The sequence below is a fragment of the Schistocerca gregaria genome, chromosome 8, assembly GCF_023897955.1.
Source record: "Schistocerca gregaria isolate iqSchGreg1 chromosome 8, iqSchGreg1.2, whole genome shotgun sequence".
Lineage (NCBI taxonomy): Eukaryota > Metazoa > Arthropoda > Insecta > Orthoptera > Acrididae > Schistocerca > Schistocerca gregaria.
Genome location: NC_064927.1, coordinates 99,830,408 through 99,849,402, shown reverse-complemented (window position 1 = coordinate 99,849,402; position 18,995 = coordinate 99,830,408).

Genomic DNA, 18,995 nt, shown 5'->3' with positions numbered 1-18,995 from the left:
AAAAAAAAAAACCAAAATGCACAACGTCAAGCAAACCATACCGCCAATTCCACTTCTTCACCACCCGTCAAGAGGAAGGCGAAGCGCGCCAGCGCTAGTACTTCCTATACGAGTCGAGGGACCACCCTCTCCTGTGCAGCGTGGCGTGGCGTGGCGTGGCGTGGCGCGCGGGCCCGTTGTCAAGGCAGCACCGGACGCCGTCGCGCACGCATATCCACGCCGCATCCGCATCCGCAGTAGCCATGGCCCGGACAAAGCAAACGGCCCGCAAGTCCACCGGCGGAAAGGCGCCGCGCAAACAGCTCGCCACCAAGGCGGCGAGGAAGAGCGCGCCCGCCACCGGCGGCGTCAAGAAGCCCCACCGCTACAGGCCGGGCACCGTCGCCCTGCGAGAAATCAGGCGCTACCAGAAGAGCACAGAGCTGCTCATCCGCAAGCTGCCATTCCAGCGCCTAGTGCGCGAGATCGCCCAGGACTTCAAGACCGACCTGCGCTTCCAGAGCTCCGCAGTCATGGCCCTGCAGGAGGCCAGCGAGGCCTACCTCGTCGGCCTCTTCGAAGACACCAACCTGTGCGCAATCCACGCCAAGCGAGTCACCATCATGCCCAAGGACATCCAGCTCGCGCGCCGCATCCGCGGCGAGCGCGCCTAAACCCGCACACCGCCAAACAAACAAAACGGCCCTTTTCAGGGCCACTAACGTCTCTCCGTCGCGAGCAAAACTTTGTCGGTCGCAACGACTAGTTCCCCACTCACTCTCCAGTCCAGTCGTCCCACCCCCGGCCCGGCGCCGCCGTTTCCAAAAAGAAAAAAAAAAAAAAGCACCGCACCGGCCGAGCCAAGTCGCAAGCGTCAATAGCGCCACCCACACAGGCCACGGCACAAAACGTGACGCCCGGAAAGCAAAGCCAAAAAAGAGTATTCCAAAACCACCACCAAGACAAACAAACAAACAAACGCGGCGCAAAATAAATAGGTAAAAATAATAAAAGTAAAATACACTTTATGTAACACCAAACGCGCGCCGCCGCCCACGCCCGCCAACGACCCCACAATCCAACCACCGCGGCACGCAAACACCATCCACACATGAAACAAACAAACGCCAGCAAGCAAGACAGACAGACAGACAGACAACAAGGCAACCGACCGACCACGACACGACAATCAACACCTTCCCGACGTGCTTTGATGGCCCTGAGAAGGGCCGTTTTTGTTTTTGTCCGGGACCGCGCGACAGCCTCTGGTTGCGCGCCGGCCACCAGGCGACGGTGTCAACCGCCAACCCTTCCCTGCCCTTTTTACTTCTTCTTCTTGGGCGAAGCCTTCGCCTTAGACGGCGTCGCCGTCGCCTTCTTCGGGCGCGGCGCCTTCGGCTTCTTCGTCGGAACCTTGGCGGCCTTCTTCGCCTTCGACGGCGACTTGGCCTTGGCCGGCTTGGCCGCAGCCGCCTTCTTCGCACCCGCGGGAGCGGCCGACGCCGCAGACGCCTTCTTGGCGGCGCCCGCCTTCCGACCGGTCGCCGCCTTCACGCCGCCAGCCTTCTTTGCGCCGGCCGCACGGGCCCCCTTCTTCTCCTTGCTGGCCGGAGCGGCGCGCTTCTTCTTCGCACCACCGCCGCCACCACGAGCCTTGCCGCCCTCGGCCGCCCCGCCGCCGGCGCCGGCAAGCTTGAAAGAGCCCGACGCGCCCTTCCCCTTCGTCTGCACCAGCTCGCCAGCCACGACGGCCGACTTGAGGTACTTCTTGATAAAGGGCGCCAGCTTCTCCGCGTCCAGCTTGTAGTGCGCGGCAATGTACTTCTTGATCGCCTGCAGCGACGACCCGCCGCGCTCCTTCAGACTCTTGATGGCGGCCGTCACCATCTCAGAGGTGCGCGGGTGCGCAGGCTTGGCGCGCGGCTTCTTCGCAGACGACGCAGACTTGGCCTTCTTCGTAGTGCCGGTGGCGGCGGGTGCCGCGGCAGTCTCGTTCGTAGCCGCCTGGTCTGCCATCTTTTGCTTGTTCTCTTTTCTTTTTTCCCCTTGGTTTCGCTTCCTTCTCTCCTTCGACGACGCACAACAGCGAGGGGCGCGCAGCAGAGAATAGCCGCGCACGCGCCTGGCCCAGCCAGTGTCGCGGGCGGGCGCGGACGGCCGAGAGAGCGGCCGCCACTCGGCGCGCCGCCGCGCCGCCGCGCCGCCGCGCCGCGCCTCCCGCGCTTGCTACCGCCCAACGTCCGACAGCCTGCGCGGAGCAGCCCCCAACCTGCGCCGCAACCACCCGCGCCATTCAAACCACCGAGGATGGGGCTACACACACCGACACCACGGTCGCCAACCAGGCGGCGCCGCAAACCACGGCCAAACTGCAGCCACCGCGCGCCACAGCCTGGGTCGGCCCGCCGAGAATCGCCGCCCCCGCCCAAATGCCGCCCCCACAGCCCCAGCCGACGACCCGCCACAATGGCCAAACCTTCGTCAAAACTCCCACACCGTCGCCGCGGCAGCCCGGCCACCGCGGCCGGCGCCACAGCCACACGAGCCGAGTCGTGCGGCGATGACGGCCGTGCACAAACGCACCTCCGCCGCCCCATCGCCTTCCGCCGTTTTCCCGATCGGCCCGCAGCCGTCGGGCCACGGCCGCGGGCCGTCCTCCTCCTCTCGCCTCGCCCGCCAACACCCACAGCCCTTCCAACACATTTTTTTTTTCTTTTTCCTTTTTTTTTTTTACTTTTTTACGATCGCCGCCTGCGCAACATGGCACCGGCCGACGGAGCGCCAACCCCCCCGCCACAGGCGAAAACAAAACAAAACAAAACAAAACAACGACAAACAAACAAACAAAATAAATTACCAGCCAGCCCCAACTACAGACACACCGAATCTGCCCTCACAGCCGACCTTACACGCCTCAACGTCAAAACAAAGGTGGTTTCTTTCCTTCAACGGTTACCTTACCTTAGGTTACGTCAGGTTAGGCTAAGAAGGCGTCAGGGTTAGGTTAAGCGTTGACGTGACGTCACGTCTTAACGTAGGCGTTAAGCTAAGGTTGCGGTCACGTACGTTAGGTTAAGGCGACTTGCGGGTTGGCCTAAGAGCTTAGGTTAGGTTACGTTACTTTAGGTGGCTGCGTTAAGGGCTTAAAGAAGTTTAGGAGGTTAAGGCGTCGAGGCGGCCGCACCCCCTTAGCTGCTGCGGCTCGGCCACGCCACGCCACGCCACGCTTTGGGGTTTCATAAGGTCGCGCGGCGGGTCGTCGGCACGCCGCAAAGGACAAAACTGCAAGACGACGTCGAAAAACAAACAACAGGTAAAAAATAAATAAGTAAGTAAAAATAAACGACGCCGACAGGCGGGGATCAAGCAGAACGAGCAGATTCCGGAGAGCGAACGAGACACACACGCACGCACACACACAAACCCCCCCGAGCCGAGAGAGCACAGCACCACCACGTGTCGGCCTCCGCTCACCCGACTCGGCTGGGCTGGGCTGGCGGCCGGGCCGGATGCACGTACACGTACGGCTACAGCCACTACCCGTACACAGCCGCTCTTCACGCAACACCAGCCAAATGGCGCGCCCGCGGCTCGTCGCGGTCGCGGTCGCGGTCGCAACGCCACGCCGGCACACTTTCGGCACCACCGTTTTCGCGCGCACCGCAAACAAAACGCAGCCGACACACACAGAAAAAAAAAAAAAAAAAAAAGAAAAAAAGAAAAAAACAGAGCGCGAGACGGGCGGCGGCGCACCTTTCGCCAGCCGGCAGGCAATCGACTCGCCCAGTACGACAAACGCGCACGCCACCCCACCCACCAACCAACCAACCAACCAACCAACCAGTCGTCGTCGTCGTCGTCGTCCCGAAATCAAACAAACTCTCAAAAGCACAGCCCCTGCTGCCAACGGACGCAGGCGCCACGCAGCTCCCTTCCCGCCACACTCGATTCGCAGCGCAACTCACCCGGCACACCGTCAAACGACGGGCTGGGCTCGCCGCATCGCCGCAATCTACACACCTTCCCCGCCACGACGCACAGCCCCACCAGACGCCCGTGCCGCAACGACACTACTGCACTACCACTACCGCACTACTCCTCTCGCCCTTGCCATACACGACACAACACGCCAAAAAATGAAAATCCAAATACAAACAAAAACACCGCCCCCACGACCCAAACACATGCACGGCGCGCCAACACACGCGAGGCAAGGCACGCAGCAAACGGCGTCCCCTCCGCGTCGCGCCATCAACCTACACACACAAGGCAACCAACAACAGCCAGCCAGCCAGCCAGCCAGCCAGCCAGCCCCACTCTCACGCCGCAAAAACAGAAAACACACCGAAACCGCCAAACGCCGCACATTCGCGCTTCGCACTTACCACACACCTCTCAGCATCCGTTTCGCACACAACGACGCGACGCACATACATCATCACGGGCTACGCACGCACACCGTGACCCACTTTTTTACGACGCCCTCGGCAGAGCACACGTGCCCACGCCCACACACAGTCGACACAACGACGCAGCGCGCAGCAGACGCGGCCGCAACACATACCTCCCCGACGACGCGCCAACACCGCCAGCCACTGCTCACTCGCCCAAGCAACCCGTGCACACAACTGCCACACGCGTCCACCACGCCGCCGCCAACCACCCGCCCGCCAGGGGGCGCTCACGTCCGCGACAACAGCGCGGCACCGCCGGACCGGACCGGACCGGGCCGGGCCGGGCCGGGCCGAACCGAGCCGAGCCGCCGCCGCCTCCTCTCCACTCGGCACGCCACGTCCTGCTTGCAAAACACATGGCTCGTCCCTCTGTACACACAACGCGCCTGCCTGCGGTCGCCGCCGGCATCTATCTACCTGAGCATCGGAGCCAGGCCGGCAAGCCCACACTTAAATAATGCACTTCACCAGCCAAACAAACCCACTCTTCCTTTCTTTGCACAGCGCATGCAACAGCAGCCCCAGGAGCCGGGCCCGCCGCCAGCGTCTCCTCCTCCTCCTCCTCCTCCTCCTCTGGGCACAGCCAGCCAGCCGTTCCCACCGCCCCGCCCCTGCTCTGCAGAACAAGAAAAAACGAAAAAGTACCAACACACGCACCCAAAGCGTAAGCCAGACAAGACCAGCCTCTCCAAGGCCACACACACGCAAAAAAAAACAAAAAAACAAAAACACTACAACAAAATAAAATAAAAAAAGAAAAAGCAAGCCTGTCGCCTCGCCCCCGCCCGTCCCCCCCACCACATTCGCCCCCTCCGCTTGTTTTCCTTTCTACAATTTCCCTCTTTTCCACCCAATATCCCGCCGCGGTTTACGGGCACCGGCCGATTTTGCGCCCGCCCACATGTGTGCCTACTCCCCACCACCATTCCCTCCGCAGCCCGCAGCCCGCAGCCCGCAGCCCGCTTTTCCCCCCTCCCTGCCCACACCACACCACACCGACGGTGCTGACGTCGACACGCACCCAAGACAGGGGCCACGACCGTCTTTTTTCCTGGGCCCATCCCCGCACCGCACCGCACCTCCTTCCAATCAACGCTGTGGCGCCTGTGTCCGCGCGAGACGCGTGCGCGCCGCCTCTCTCAACATCCGTCCGCCGTCCGCCGGCCGGCCCGTTTTTCGGCCCCCAGGCCATCCGTCAACCACCACTGCCACTGCCCCTGCCCCTGCCCCTGCCCGCCCCGCACCACACCACACACCGCTGCTTGCCCCGGCCGTTGCCACCAAAGGCGCCAACCGCAGCCCGCGCGCGCCAGAAAGAGATGGCAAAACTACAGGGACCCAGCCGACCGACGAAAATCAGAGCAATTGGCCGGGAGGATCAAAAAGAGAGCTCCGAAAACCACCGTAGCGAGGCGTGGGAGGAAACGTTACGAGAAGCAGAAAGGGACCAGGAAAAATTCTGGAAATTTCTTAAAACTCGTAAACTAAACACGAAACATCTACATGTACATGGGGAAGGAACGACCCCACAGACCGAGCTGAAGCACTGGCGGATTCACTAGAAAGGCAATTCCAAGCACCAGAAGCGGTAGATGACGAAACTGATGACCACCAGGAAATGGTACTCAGAAGGGTAAAACCGCATCCTAAGTGCCCCGATCAGAACATCTTTCACAATCCAATAAACGCAGAAACCCCATATCTTATCACATCACAAACATACACACATCCTAAGAAGGCATCAGGCCCAGATTCCATCAAACCGCAACTACTACATCACCTACCTCCAGCAACTATCAATTATCTATCTAACATCAATATATAATGCTTGCTTCAGACTAAACTACTTGGAAACAGGCCCGAGTCATCACATTACCAAAGCCAAACAAGGACTTATTATTTCCGCAAAACTATAGGCCAACTTCCTTGGAAAGGTTCTCGGAAAGCTCATTCAAACTGAACTGAAGAAATTCAATTCTTAAAGGATAACAACATAATCATCCCACAACAATTCCGATTCCGCGAAGAACACAGCACCACCCACCAGGTGACCAGACTAGTCGAGCACATATGTCAGGCCAGAAACATTAGACACAGTACTGGAGCAGTCCTGCTTGACATTGGAAAAGCATTCGGATAACGCCTTATCTACAAGCTCCACCACTACAACTGCCCCATCCACATTATTGGCTTCTTTTCTCCGCAACAGAGCATTCTATGTCCATGTACCAGGAGCGGCAAGTAACACTAGATCCATAGAGGCTGGAGTCCCGCAAGGCTCAGTGCTGGGGCCCATTCTCTACTCAATATACACAAACAAACAGCTGGGAGGACACTTGTCACTATTTGCAGACGACACTGCAGTCTACCGCAGCAGTTCTAACCTGCAATATAGAGTCACAAAAATAGAGCAACACCTACAATCCATCCAGAAATGGGCTAACCAATGGAAACAAAAAAAAAAAAAAACAATAAACGCGGAGAAAACCCAAGCAATACAATACGATTCACATTCAAAAAGAATACCTCCTAACCTGCATATACGCCTCAGAAATAACAATCTTCCATGGTCAGGCACAATAAAGTATCTAGGCATCAAGCTGGACAAGAGGTTGACATTTAGAGACCATGTTACACACGTTTGTAACAAGGCTGCAGCAGCAATATTCAGACTGTACCCAATCATCAAAGGAAACAGAATAAATATGCACGCCAAAAAGAAAATCTTCAAAACCGTCATAGGAACCAGCCATCACTTACGGCTCTGAAAATCTGGTCAATGGCCGCAGACACCAACATAACAAGAGTAAAAAAGGGTGCAGAACAAATACTTCAGAATTACTGCTGATGCCGGCCGGTACCAGACAAACCGAGACATATACACAAACCATAACATACTCAAAATCCCGGAAATCATCCAAAGAAAAATCCATAAAGTTTTTTTTTTTTCCACCAAACCACGGATTCGAACCACCCACTCATCAGAAATCTGGGACAAAATCCACCCGACCCAAGAACGACATTTCCCATCACGACAAAACACCACAAACTACAACATACCATGATAAACAAAAATAAAATACAAACACCATAACACTCACTTAAACAACAAACATCTACACACACCCAAGAGACCCTATCATCCCATCATTTTGTTACCCAACATAATCAGACAGAAGGCAGGGATCAAGGACAGATCCGGTCCTTCGAGTACAGGGGGTAAAAAATACCCATCAGACCAGCTCTCTCTCTCTCTCTCTCTCTCTCTCTCTCTCTCTCTCTCTCTCTCTCTCCTCCTCGCTTCTCCGTGCCGACGCTGCCCCGCACACGCGTTCGCGTTCGCGTTCGGCCGACACCACACGACAGGTCTTTGGGGCCCCGCCACTGCGCACACGCACGCCTCCTCCTCTTCCTTAGTTCTTTTTCGCTTTTCTTTTCTCCCCCGCCCCCCGCTCTCACCGCCACATCATCCCGCAACCCTTGGGGGATGTTTCCCAACATCAACGCGCCCCAATTCCACTCTCTGCCCGTGCCGCACTCTCCACTTTGCTTCTCCCCGTCCCCTACACACACGACTACCGAAACCCCGGTTGACACACCTTCTCGTAGGACAGGGGTGCGTGCGTGCGTTGTCTTGACGGTGACAGCAACAGCAACGGATCCGTCCATCCCATTCCCCCCCCACTCGGTAAAGAACCATGTTCAACCCACACTACACAACAAGGGGGGCACACACGAACGCGAAAGAAAGGGAAGGGCAGGGCAGGGCAGGGCAACTATCTCGTACACATTCTTCCTCAGAACCCACATATCACATCAACGGACGGCAGGCCAATTGCGGACTCAGCCGTGTCAGGCAAATCCAACCCAACCAACACCTCCCACGGAAACCCTGACACTGATCCAGCAGTATGTCCACATACATCGCCACACCAAATACGGGTGACGAGTGAGCAACAAATGGAACAATACACAACAAGGCTGACCTAATAAAAACTGCACGTCACGTCATACCTTCCAGACAGACGCAGTTCCGACGGGACGGCGGAACCGTATACGTACCTTTCAGCCACAACAACCGACCGACTGGACACGCCCGCGTCTCCAGCCAGCCAACCACCAGGGCCACACAGCCCGCAAGTTTCAGCGTCAACACTTCTTAACGTACGTTGCAAACTTTTCAAAACATTGCCACACACACACACCACGAAAAGCGTCAACCTCTCTCACACTGGATACACTCAACACTTTTTGTCGGCGGAGCTTGAGGCCAACGGTTGACACACCCCCACCGGCCACACAGGTTTCCCTTTGAAAATTGCAGTGACGGAGACGCGGCATTACGAGAGGGTTGTTTCCGAGAGCGCGAGCTGGACGGAGCTGCGGCGCCGCCGCCGAGGGGTAATGAACGCACGCGATGCCGCATGACAGCCCATCACCCAAAGTTTCACCCACAACTGCACAGGTCGCACCCCCTTTTCGCGCCATACTAGTGTCGATCGTCAATTACAGCTCACGGTGTTCGCATTTGCCACTTGACGGGGGGGAAAAGAAAACAAACATCTGACACGCCATGTGTTTCTCTCTCTCTGTTATATCTAGGTCATTGGGCAGCCACTGTAAAAAAAAAATATTTTTACGACATGGTTGGGTAAGTGATTTAAAGACAACAATTGTGGGTCACACACCATAGACCATTTCGATAGTGTTCTTGTTCTTCTCTTTTTCCTTTTTTTATCGCTCAATTGAAATAAAACCTGGGGATGATGCAATGCTGCGATATGGCACAACCGTCGTCCATTGTACACAACTCGGGAACAAAAAGAAACCAATTCAGGGAACGTTCGTTCCTTCACAACGTTTCTTTCAACGCACTTGGTCTTTACCATCCTGTATTCAACACACATTTCCTTTCATCAAACTAGGGCATTTCCATAACAGTTTGTTTCCGTTTCTGTGAGCACAATACTGCTCCTTCGACGTCATTTCACCATCTTAACTAGAGACAAACAACAAAATAGGAAAACAGCCTTGAGAACCCCGTCCACCAAATTTCAGTTAGCACGGCATCCAAGATTCTTTTCCGGGGAGCGCAGTGCAGCTGACGCTCCTCAGACCATATACCGTCGCCAGTCTCACTCAACTCTTGCGCATTCCATTCTACGCTACGTGACAATGCAAAAATGAATGAATCAAACCCGCCCAGAGAGCGTCTTGTGCGAGGGGACACACGATATAGAGAACAACAAAACACACAGGGGACACCACCAAAGTTGGAGAGAACGTTTCCACCACGGCAGCCGCGCCGTTACGCTCTTTTTTTTTTTTTTTTCCTCCCCCCCACTGCACACCTCCGACACCACGGGAACGTTCACCGTCCCGTTGCCCTACACTGGCGTTTCTTTTCAACCCCCCACCCTATTCCTCGCTCCCCGGACATTCGACCGATCACAAAGTGCAACCTCTCGTTACCGTCGGGTGCCCCTCTTCATCCCCGGGGCGCCAACAACAAAACAAAAAAAAACAACAAAAAAAAAACACCACCGACGCCGTCGTCTCGCGTCACCTCACTCAACTGAGCGGAAAATACACGTACATCCAGAATGACGACACCGCCTCCACAAACAAAAACCAGACGTCAGACGTCAGGTCGAAAGAGGGCACCGTACGTCGTGGCGCGTGGTCTCCTAACTCACCTCGCGCGTACAAATACAATACAATACAATACAATGCAATGCGTGTCACCTCACGTTCACACACACCTCCACGCTCCACTTTTACGTCGCCCAACCAACCAACTAACTTAACGCACCCGCTCGGCGTAGAAGCAGCTGTAGGCGGCAACGTGTTTCTCACCCTCGCCACCAACGGTGTGACATCCGACAATCGCGGTTTGCTTTCCGTTCCACACCTCCGGCCATACCATACAAAGGGGACAAAAAAAAATATATCAAACAAGCCAACTCCAGCGATCCGCCCCCCTAACACCAACACGTCTCGAAACACCCACGCCCACGACCCGGCTGTGGCTAAAGTGCGTATCCCAACGTCACACCAAAACCAAAGGCGCCGGCGCCGCACCACACCACACCACAAGCTACAGCTACAGCTGTGCCGCCGTCCACCCGCTCACAACAACAACAACAACAACAACAATTCCGCCCTTCCCGCAAAGGCATTTTGGTGGCCCTGAAAAGGGCCGTTTTTTTTTTCTTTTCTTCGCCGCGCCGCGGACGAGCCTCCTATTTCCAAGAGCCACCTCCTTACTTGGAGCTCGTGTACTTGGTCACCGCCTTCGTGCCCTCGCTCACCGCGTGCTTGGCCAGCTCGCCAGGCAGCAAGAGCCGCACAGCGGTCTGGATCTCGCGGGACGTGATGGTCGAGCGCTTGTTGTAGTGCGCCAGGCGAGAAGCCTCGGCCGCAATGCGCTCGAAAATGTCGTTCACGAAGCTGTTCATGATGCTCATCGCCTTCGAAGAGATGCCCGTGTCAGGGTGCACCTGCTTCAGCACCTTGTAGATGTAGATGGCATAGCTCTCCTTCCTCTTGCGCTTCTTCTTCTTGTCGCCCTTCGAAATGTTCTTCTGCGCCTTGCCAGCCTTCTTGGCGGCTTTCCCGCTAGTCTTGGGCGGCATCACGAACAAACAGGCAGGCAGGCAGGCACGCGCAGTCAGTCAGTCAAGCGCTCCGCTCCAGTCAGCGTCTCCCCACACAGTGGCACCCGCCGCACGCCGCCGCCGCACCTTTACCAGCTCGCCCTGCTGCGGCCGCCGACCAATGGGGCGCGCGCGCAACCGGCCGCCGCACCCGAGCCCATAAAGGACCCCCACCCCGCCGGCGCCGGCATTCGCTGAGTAGCTTCTGGAGAGTGCGGACGCGTGTGCAGGGCTGCGCTAGCACTTTCCCTCTTCGTTGCTACTCAGCCATAGGAACCTGCTTGCGGGTTTAGTCGCTGATTGTCCTAGCGTACTAGCTGGACGGCTCGGCACTAAGGCTTCCGAGCTCTTGATTTTTTCAAATCTGGAGCGGAGTTGCGAGAAGATTACGGCGCAGGCGGCTGAATTGGCAGCTGCTTGTGAGCATAATTGTCGTTGTGGGTTGCGGGCTGTGGGTTGGCGCGCGCTGGTGCGCGTCCTGTTGCTGCTGCCGGCCGCTTTTCCGGCAACGTCGTGCGCCTCAGTCGTCGCGGGCGCTCCTGCTGCCGCAGAGGCTAGCTCTGCCCCTCCTAGTTCAGGGAAATTTGCACGCCAGGGCCTGGTCGCTGGCCAGTTACCCGCGCGTGATAGGCCGATTAGGGTCGGACTCGCCTGCTTGAGACCTAACGGTGCCAACCAAGGCAGCGACCGACACTCCCTTGGCAGCCTCTCTCTCCGTTCCGGTCATGGCATTACCACCAGTCTTACTTACGATCTCGAGGCAAGAAAATTCCCCTGGCAGTTACGAGGTCCACAGGACTGACCAGACGATCAGCCAAGGTGAAATAAGCCCCAAATCTCGACTCCTACTCGCGAACGCGATAGCGGGATTGACGGGGAAAGATAGGAAGAAATATGAGCGACGTCTCGAGCGGGCTCTCAAACCACGTCCCGCGTGCGAAACGACACCACCCCGTCCTCACCCAATAAAATCAAACTCGAAGAACAACAATAAAAAGTCCCCCAAAAGACAGCGAAAACCGCCGCTGAGAAAAACAGCGTCAAAGACGAGAATAACTCAGCGCGCGGAAAGACCGGCAAGCCCGAGTAAGGCACAGCCGGCCGAGTCAGCGCAGGACGCGCCCGAGCGGACAAAGGCCGCCACGTGCACAGGTAGCGGGGAGGGCGGCCCCGCACAGGTACAATGCGCCGAGGAGCGAGGCGAGCACAATGGCCCGACCGCGTCACCCGGCCCCTCGCGGGAACAAAGCCGCGACGCAGGTATCACGCCAGCACCGGCGTCCGCCGTGCGGGACGCTGCTGCGGGCAAGCCGCGGCATGAAAATGCAGCGGAGGGCGAGCAGCGGTGCGAGGGCGCGGCGGACGCCGAGGCTGACGCACCTCACATCGCAAGTCCAGTAAAAGACGACGAGGACGGATTCCAGAGGCCAAAAAGAACCGCCGGCCGCTCCACAGTGTTGCACACAGGCTCCCCTGTGGCAACAAGTAACAGGTTCTCCCCTATAGAAGACCCCCCTCTCACTCAGGAAAACACAGTACAGACAACAGACACAGACGGTGACAAAGAGGAGAGACGATATCGGATCCCACCCCTTGTCATCCATTACGAGAAGTCATACTCCGAGTTGTATGGTAACATAAATACAATCCTTGGACAAAATAAATTCATAGCGAAAACAACTGGGGAGGACCAACTCAAGGTCACCTTACAAACCATTGACGACTACAAAGCGGTGAAAGCCATGCTTAAGGAAACGAAAACCCATTTCTACACCTTCCCCATAGCGGCAAAAAAACCTATTAAAATAGTATTCCGGGGCATGCCGCACAATACAGACATGGGGGATATAAAAAGATACCTAGAAGGAGAGGGATTCGAAGTTAGCTCGGTTGTTAAGACAAACCCGAGAAGACCGTGGCCGCTACATACAGTCACCTTACCAGACTCCGCCCAGAATAGAAAGATATGGGAAGTGACAATGATAATGAGGGTAGCTGTCACACCAGAGAAACTGAAGAAAAGATCGGGCCCAGGGCGGTGCTTTAATTGCCAAAAAATAGGGCACATGGCTAGGGACTGCGACATGCCAATGAGGTGTGTCAGGTGCGGCGAAAAGCACAAGTACGAGGAATGCCCGGTACCGCAGGGGGAGGGCAAGGAGAAGTGCTGCAATTGTGCAGGCGCGCATCCTGCCAGCTACCTGGGGTGTCCGGAATTCCGCAAGGCTAGGGATCGCCTAAGGGGAAAGCACCCACTGTCAGCAGGGGCAAAGTATCGCACCGCACCTCCACCACCTCCAAGCCGATATCCAAGACCCACAGCCACAAGGGTATTCCAATCCAGGACATACTCGTCAACTGTCAGTCCCCCAACTCATCCTCCTCCTCCCAACCAGGTTCCTGTCAACGGAGGATCACCTAGGGAAGCCCCCCCCTACACACTAGAGCCCAGTCTGCGTGAAACGCCACAGAACATCTCGGTGGATCAACTAGCAGCGACCATAAAGGCCCTTCAGGCTCAGGTGAATCAACTGGCAAACATCTTGGCCACCATGACTCAACACCCCGCCGATCACTCATCGGCAGCAAAGCAGGCGCCCTCATCGGCGATGACATCAGGAAACCCCACCCCTCGTCATGGATAGACGACCTAACATACAAGGTCTCAAAATGTGTGTCTTCAACGCAAATGGTCTATTCCAACAAGCCCTCGAATTCAGGGAATTCATAAAAGAGGAAGACATTGACATATGCCTAGTGGCCGAAACACACCTGAAGCCAGGTGTAAGAGCATCGGTAGCTAACTACAACTGCTACAGACGCGATCGGCCTACTGCAGGAGGCGGGGTTGCAGTATATGTCAAACGAGGTATTAGACACCACCAAGTGTACCCACCAGCCACACGCCAAATTGAAACAGTCGCAATAGAAATTGCCACTGTAACAGGGCCTCTAACAGTCGTTGCAGCTTACCGCCCCCCTTCCCAAACGTTAGAAGAAGAGGACATCGATGCACTAGGGCGAATAAGAGGCAAGCTCCTAATAGGAGGGGACCTCAATGCCAAGCACGCAGACTGGCACTCACGAGTAAGCAACAGAGCTGGTCGACAACTGCAACGACTCGCGCTCATCCACCAGTTTCAGATATGGGGCCCTGACGAGCCCACCCACTTCCCGAACAACGGGAACAGGGCGGACGTCCTCGACATCGCACTCACGAAACACGTTACGGGTTTCGTGTCTGCCAGTTCGATCAACAGGTTGTCGTCGGACCACAATCCAGTTATCCTAGAGGTCGACATGGGAGAATGGCTCTCGCTCCCACAGCGCACCACAACATACAAAAGAACAAACTGGGAACAGTTCAGCAACGGAATAGCTGCTGAACTAGCCCAAGCCCCGCCTCCAACAGCAGAGACTGCTGAACAAGCGCTGGAAGACTTCACCAAAGCGATCCTGCAAGCAGCTGAGGAAGCAACACCTGCGCCAGCAGCGGGACCCCCCCGCTCCAGGCAGCTCCCCCAGCACTTGCTTGCCCAAATCAGACACAAAAACAGGATCGCCAAAGAATGGAAACTTACTAGGAACAAAAACACAAGGAGGCTCCTCAACAGACTACAAAGAGAGTTGAAAGTTGCACTCACTGAGTATCGCAACCAGCAATGGTCAGAACGACTATCAACTCTTAAACTAGACGACCACAGCTTGTGGCAAGCCACAAAGCAGTTCACGAGAAGACGCGCAAAAATGCCCCCTCTGCATGGAGAACGTGGACTGCAATTCAGCACTGAAGCTAAAGCAAATGCGCTAGCAGACGTGTTCGAAAAACAGTTTACGCCAGCGGAGGTACAGGACAGAGAACACGCCGCAACAGTTCGCAGACAACTGGCCACCTTTTTAGAGGCAGACGACGACGATGAATACACGCCGCTCTTCAGTTCCGAAGACGTGGCGAGTGTCATCAAATCACTGCCAACAAAAAAGGCACCAGGCCACGACCAGCTCACAAACGAACTATTAAAACATATCCCGCCCATGGCAATAACACACTTAGCAGATATCTTAAACGAAATTACGCGATCGCTAAAATTCCCGACACAGTGGAAACACGCTGAAGTAGTCTCGATCGCAAAACCTGGAAAAGACCCGGTGTTCCCGCAACACTACAGACCAATTAGTCTACTGCCTACCCTCAGTAAACTATACGAGCGCCTCCTCTTAGTACCGATACAGGATCACATCAGAAGAGAGCAAATCCTGCCCAAATTCCAGTTTGGGTTTCGACCACAACATTCGGCTCCCCAACAAATAATGAGGGTGGTTGAAGCAGCCACTGAAAGCTTCAACCGCAAGGGCTACTGCGGAATCGTCTTACTAGACGTGGCAAAAGCCTTTGATTCGGTTTGGCACACCGGGCTACTCCACAAAATGTACACCCAGGGCTTCCCCGGAAAGATTGTTAAACTTATGAAAAGCTATCTCTCCGGTAGGACATTCTCCGTGAAAGTGGAAACATCACTGTCAAGCAGGAGAAGAATACATGCAGGGGTACCACAGGGCTCGGTTCTTGGACCAACCCTGTACAGTCTCTACACCGCAGACATACCAACCACTCAACACGTACAAACAGCACAGTATGCTGACGACACGGCATTCTTCTCCTGCTCAACAAACAGGAACCTGGTCACGAGACGTCTTCAAACCGCCCTAAACAAGACAGACGAATGGGCCAAACAATGGCGTATCTCACTAAACTCTGAGAAGACCCAAGCCATGCTGATGACTAGACGTCTCGGTAAACGCCGCCCCCCCAGAAGACCCTACCAAATGCTGCACCTGCAGGGCCAAAACCTCCCCTGGAGAAACACTGCGAGGTACCTCGGTGTGACACTAGACAAGCGCCTGACTTGGAAGTGCCACATCGAGGAAGTTCGCAACAAGGCCCTAGGCAGGATGCAGATCCTATACCCAATACTGAACAGTACGAGTTCCCTTGACCCGAGCACAGGAGTAGCCGTCTATCGAAGTCTAATTAGACCGATACTAGAGTATGCGTGCCCCGTATGGGGTTACGCAGCCAGATCGACGGTAGAACGGCTACAAAAGATCCAGAACAGAGCGCTCAGAAGAGCTCTACACACACCGCCGCGGTACCCGACAGAAGACCTCCACATAGCGGCTGACATCGACACGTTAAATACGCGATTCCGTACCCTGGCGGAGCAGTTTTACGCCAACGCGGAAAGATCGCAAAACGAACTGATAAACTCACTGGGTCGGTACAACAACGTGCCGGACCGGTATAAAAGACCAAAGACAATACTCTTCGATTAAAAATTAAAAATAAATAAATAAAAATATATATATACAAATAAAATAAAAACAAGAAATCGTTACAACTAAAGTAACAGAAAAGAAACCGCAACACTCTAAAGAAAAGAATACACAAAAGACAAGCACATCCAAACACAACCCAAAAAAAAAAAAAAAAAAAAAAAAAAACAGTAATTGAAGGAAATGTCCGAATGAGACAATAACCTTCGCAACAACCACCTCTGAGGACAGAGGAAGAAACTAGAGTGACAGCAGCCGGCGCCGGCATTCGCTGAGTAGCTTCTGGAGAGTGCGGACGCGTGTGCGGGGCTGCGCTAGTACTCTCCCTCTTCGTTGCAACTCAGCCATAGGAACTCGCTTGCGAGTTTAGTCGCTGATTGTCCTAGCGCTCTAGCTGGACGGTTCGGCACTAAGGCTTCCGAGCTCCTGATTTTCTCAAATTAGGAGCGGAGTTGCAAGAAGATTGCGGGGCAAAGGGCTGATTTGTCGGCGGCTTGCGAGCAAATTGTCGTTGCGTGTTGCGGGCTGTGGGTTGGCGCGTTTTGGTGCGCGTCTTCTTGCTGCCGCGGTTCGCTTTTTCGGCCGGTTCGAGCACTTCGGCTGCGACAGGTACTCCTGCTGCCGCGGAGACTAGCTCTGCTCCCCCCCAAGAGTAGGGAAGTTACACGTCAGGGCCTGGTGAACGGCCAGATACCCGCGCGTGTTAGAATTGTTAGGGTCGGACTGTTCTGCCTGATACCTAACGGTGCCAACAGACAGCAGACACCGACACCCCCTGGCAGCCATCCCTCCGAGTCTGGACATGGACACCCCAGTGAAACTGACGGTCACGGAGAAAGAAAACGCCCCTGGTTGCTACGAGGTCAACAGGACGGACCTAACGGGCAGCCAGGGCGGGATCAGCCCGAGCTCGCGATTGCTGTTGCTTAACGCAATCGCGGGCCTCACCGGCAAGGATAAGGTCAAATATCAAAAGAAGCTCGAAAGAGCTTGGAAAGAGCCGAGGATACTGCCCAAGGGTGACAAAACACCATCGAATGCCCGCCTAATTAAGGCGAAAACAAATAAATCACCCAAAAGAAACAAAAAGGTCAAAACTGGGTCACCGGCAAAGAAGCGAAAGACCACCTCGCGTAAACCCGCCGCAGAGCGGCGGCCGGACGTGGCGGACGCGGTCGGGTCAGCCGCGCCTGGGCCGTCCGTACCTGCCAACACAAAGGCCGACCTGGCCACGTGTAGCGGCGGCCGGCAGGGGCAGGTAGCAGAACAAAGCGCCGGCGCTGCGGCGGCTAGCGCGCGCCCCGAGGCGGCCACGCGGCTGCGCGCCGAGGTGAATGCGCAAAAGCAGGAAGGCGCGGAGGCGGGTGCGCGCGTTCGGCGGAAGCAATCTGATACCGCCGGCGCGGGCTCGCCGCCGCGAGAGAATGCCGTAGCGGGGGAACCTCGGAGCGTTGCCGAGGGGAGCGAGCGATGCGCAAGTGACGTAGGGACCGCCGCGCAAGAAACAGACGACGAGGGATTCCAGCTGGCACGAAAAACCGCCAGTCGATCTCCCACCGTAGTGACACCAGCCCCAATCATCATCGCCAACAGATTCGATGTAATGGGAGAATCTGAACGAGACGAGTCGCAACGTACAAACGACACTGAGGAAAATGACCAAAAAAGCCTCAGAATCCCACCGATAGTCGTACAGTTTGAAAACAACTATAAAGCACTGTACGACGTCATATCGAACTCGATAGGGGAAAGCAGGCTCACCGCCAAAACAACAGGCGGTGACAAAGTTAAAATCACGCTAAAGAACGTTGACGACTACAAGGCAGTGAGGAAGGTGCTCGAGGAGCGGAAGTTTCACTTCTACACCTTCCCACTAGCAGCGAGAAGGCCAATTAGACTGGTCTTCCGCGGAGTGCCACACACCACCGACACAGCTGACATCAAAAAGTTTCTACAGGAGGAAGGTTTTGAGGTCAGCTCGGTGGTGTTGACGCGACCGAATCGACCCTGGCCCCTCCATACGGTCACCCTCCCAGATTCTGCACAAAATCGAAAGATCTGGGAGGTCAAAAGGATACTGGCCCTAAAGGTCACTCCTGAGAAACTTAAGAAGAAATCGGGCCCAGGGCGATGCTACAACTGCCAGGCCCTTGGGCACATCGCGCGAGATTGCACGATGCCAGTGGTGTGCGTCAGATGCACGGAGCAGCACACGTACGACCAGTGCAAATTGCCAAGGGGGGAGGGAAAAGAAAAGTGCGCTAATTGTAAAGGAGCGCACCCCGCCAGTTACCTAGGATGCCCTGAATACAGAGCTCTGAGGGACAGGCAGAGGGGCAAAAACATCAGTAAAGCCCCGAATCACACCAAAAACATACCAGCGCCCAGGCCACCTCCCCCACCTCCCCAGAGAAGACAACACGATACCGTAAAGACGCAGGTCTTCGCATCCACCGCATATTCCCGCGCGCTTGCCGGTGACCCACCTGACCCGCCGAACCACCCACTACCACCACAACACAGCAGCAACCAGGTTCCCCAAGCTGAAGAAAGTCCTAGGGAAGCCAGTCCT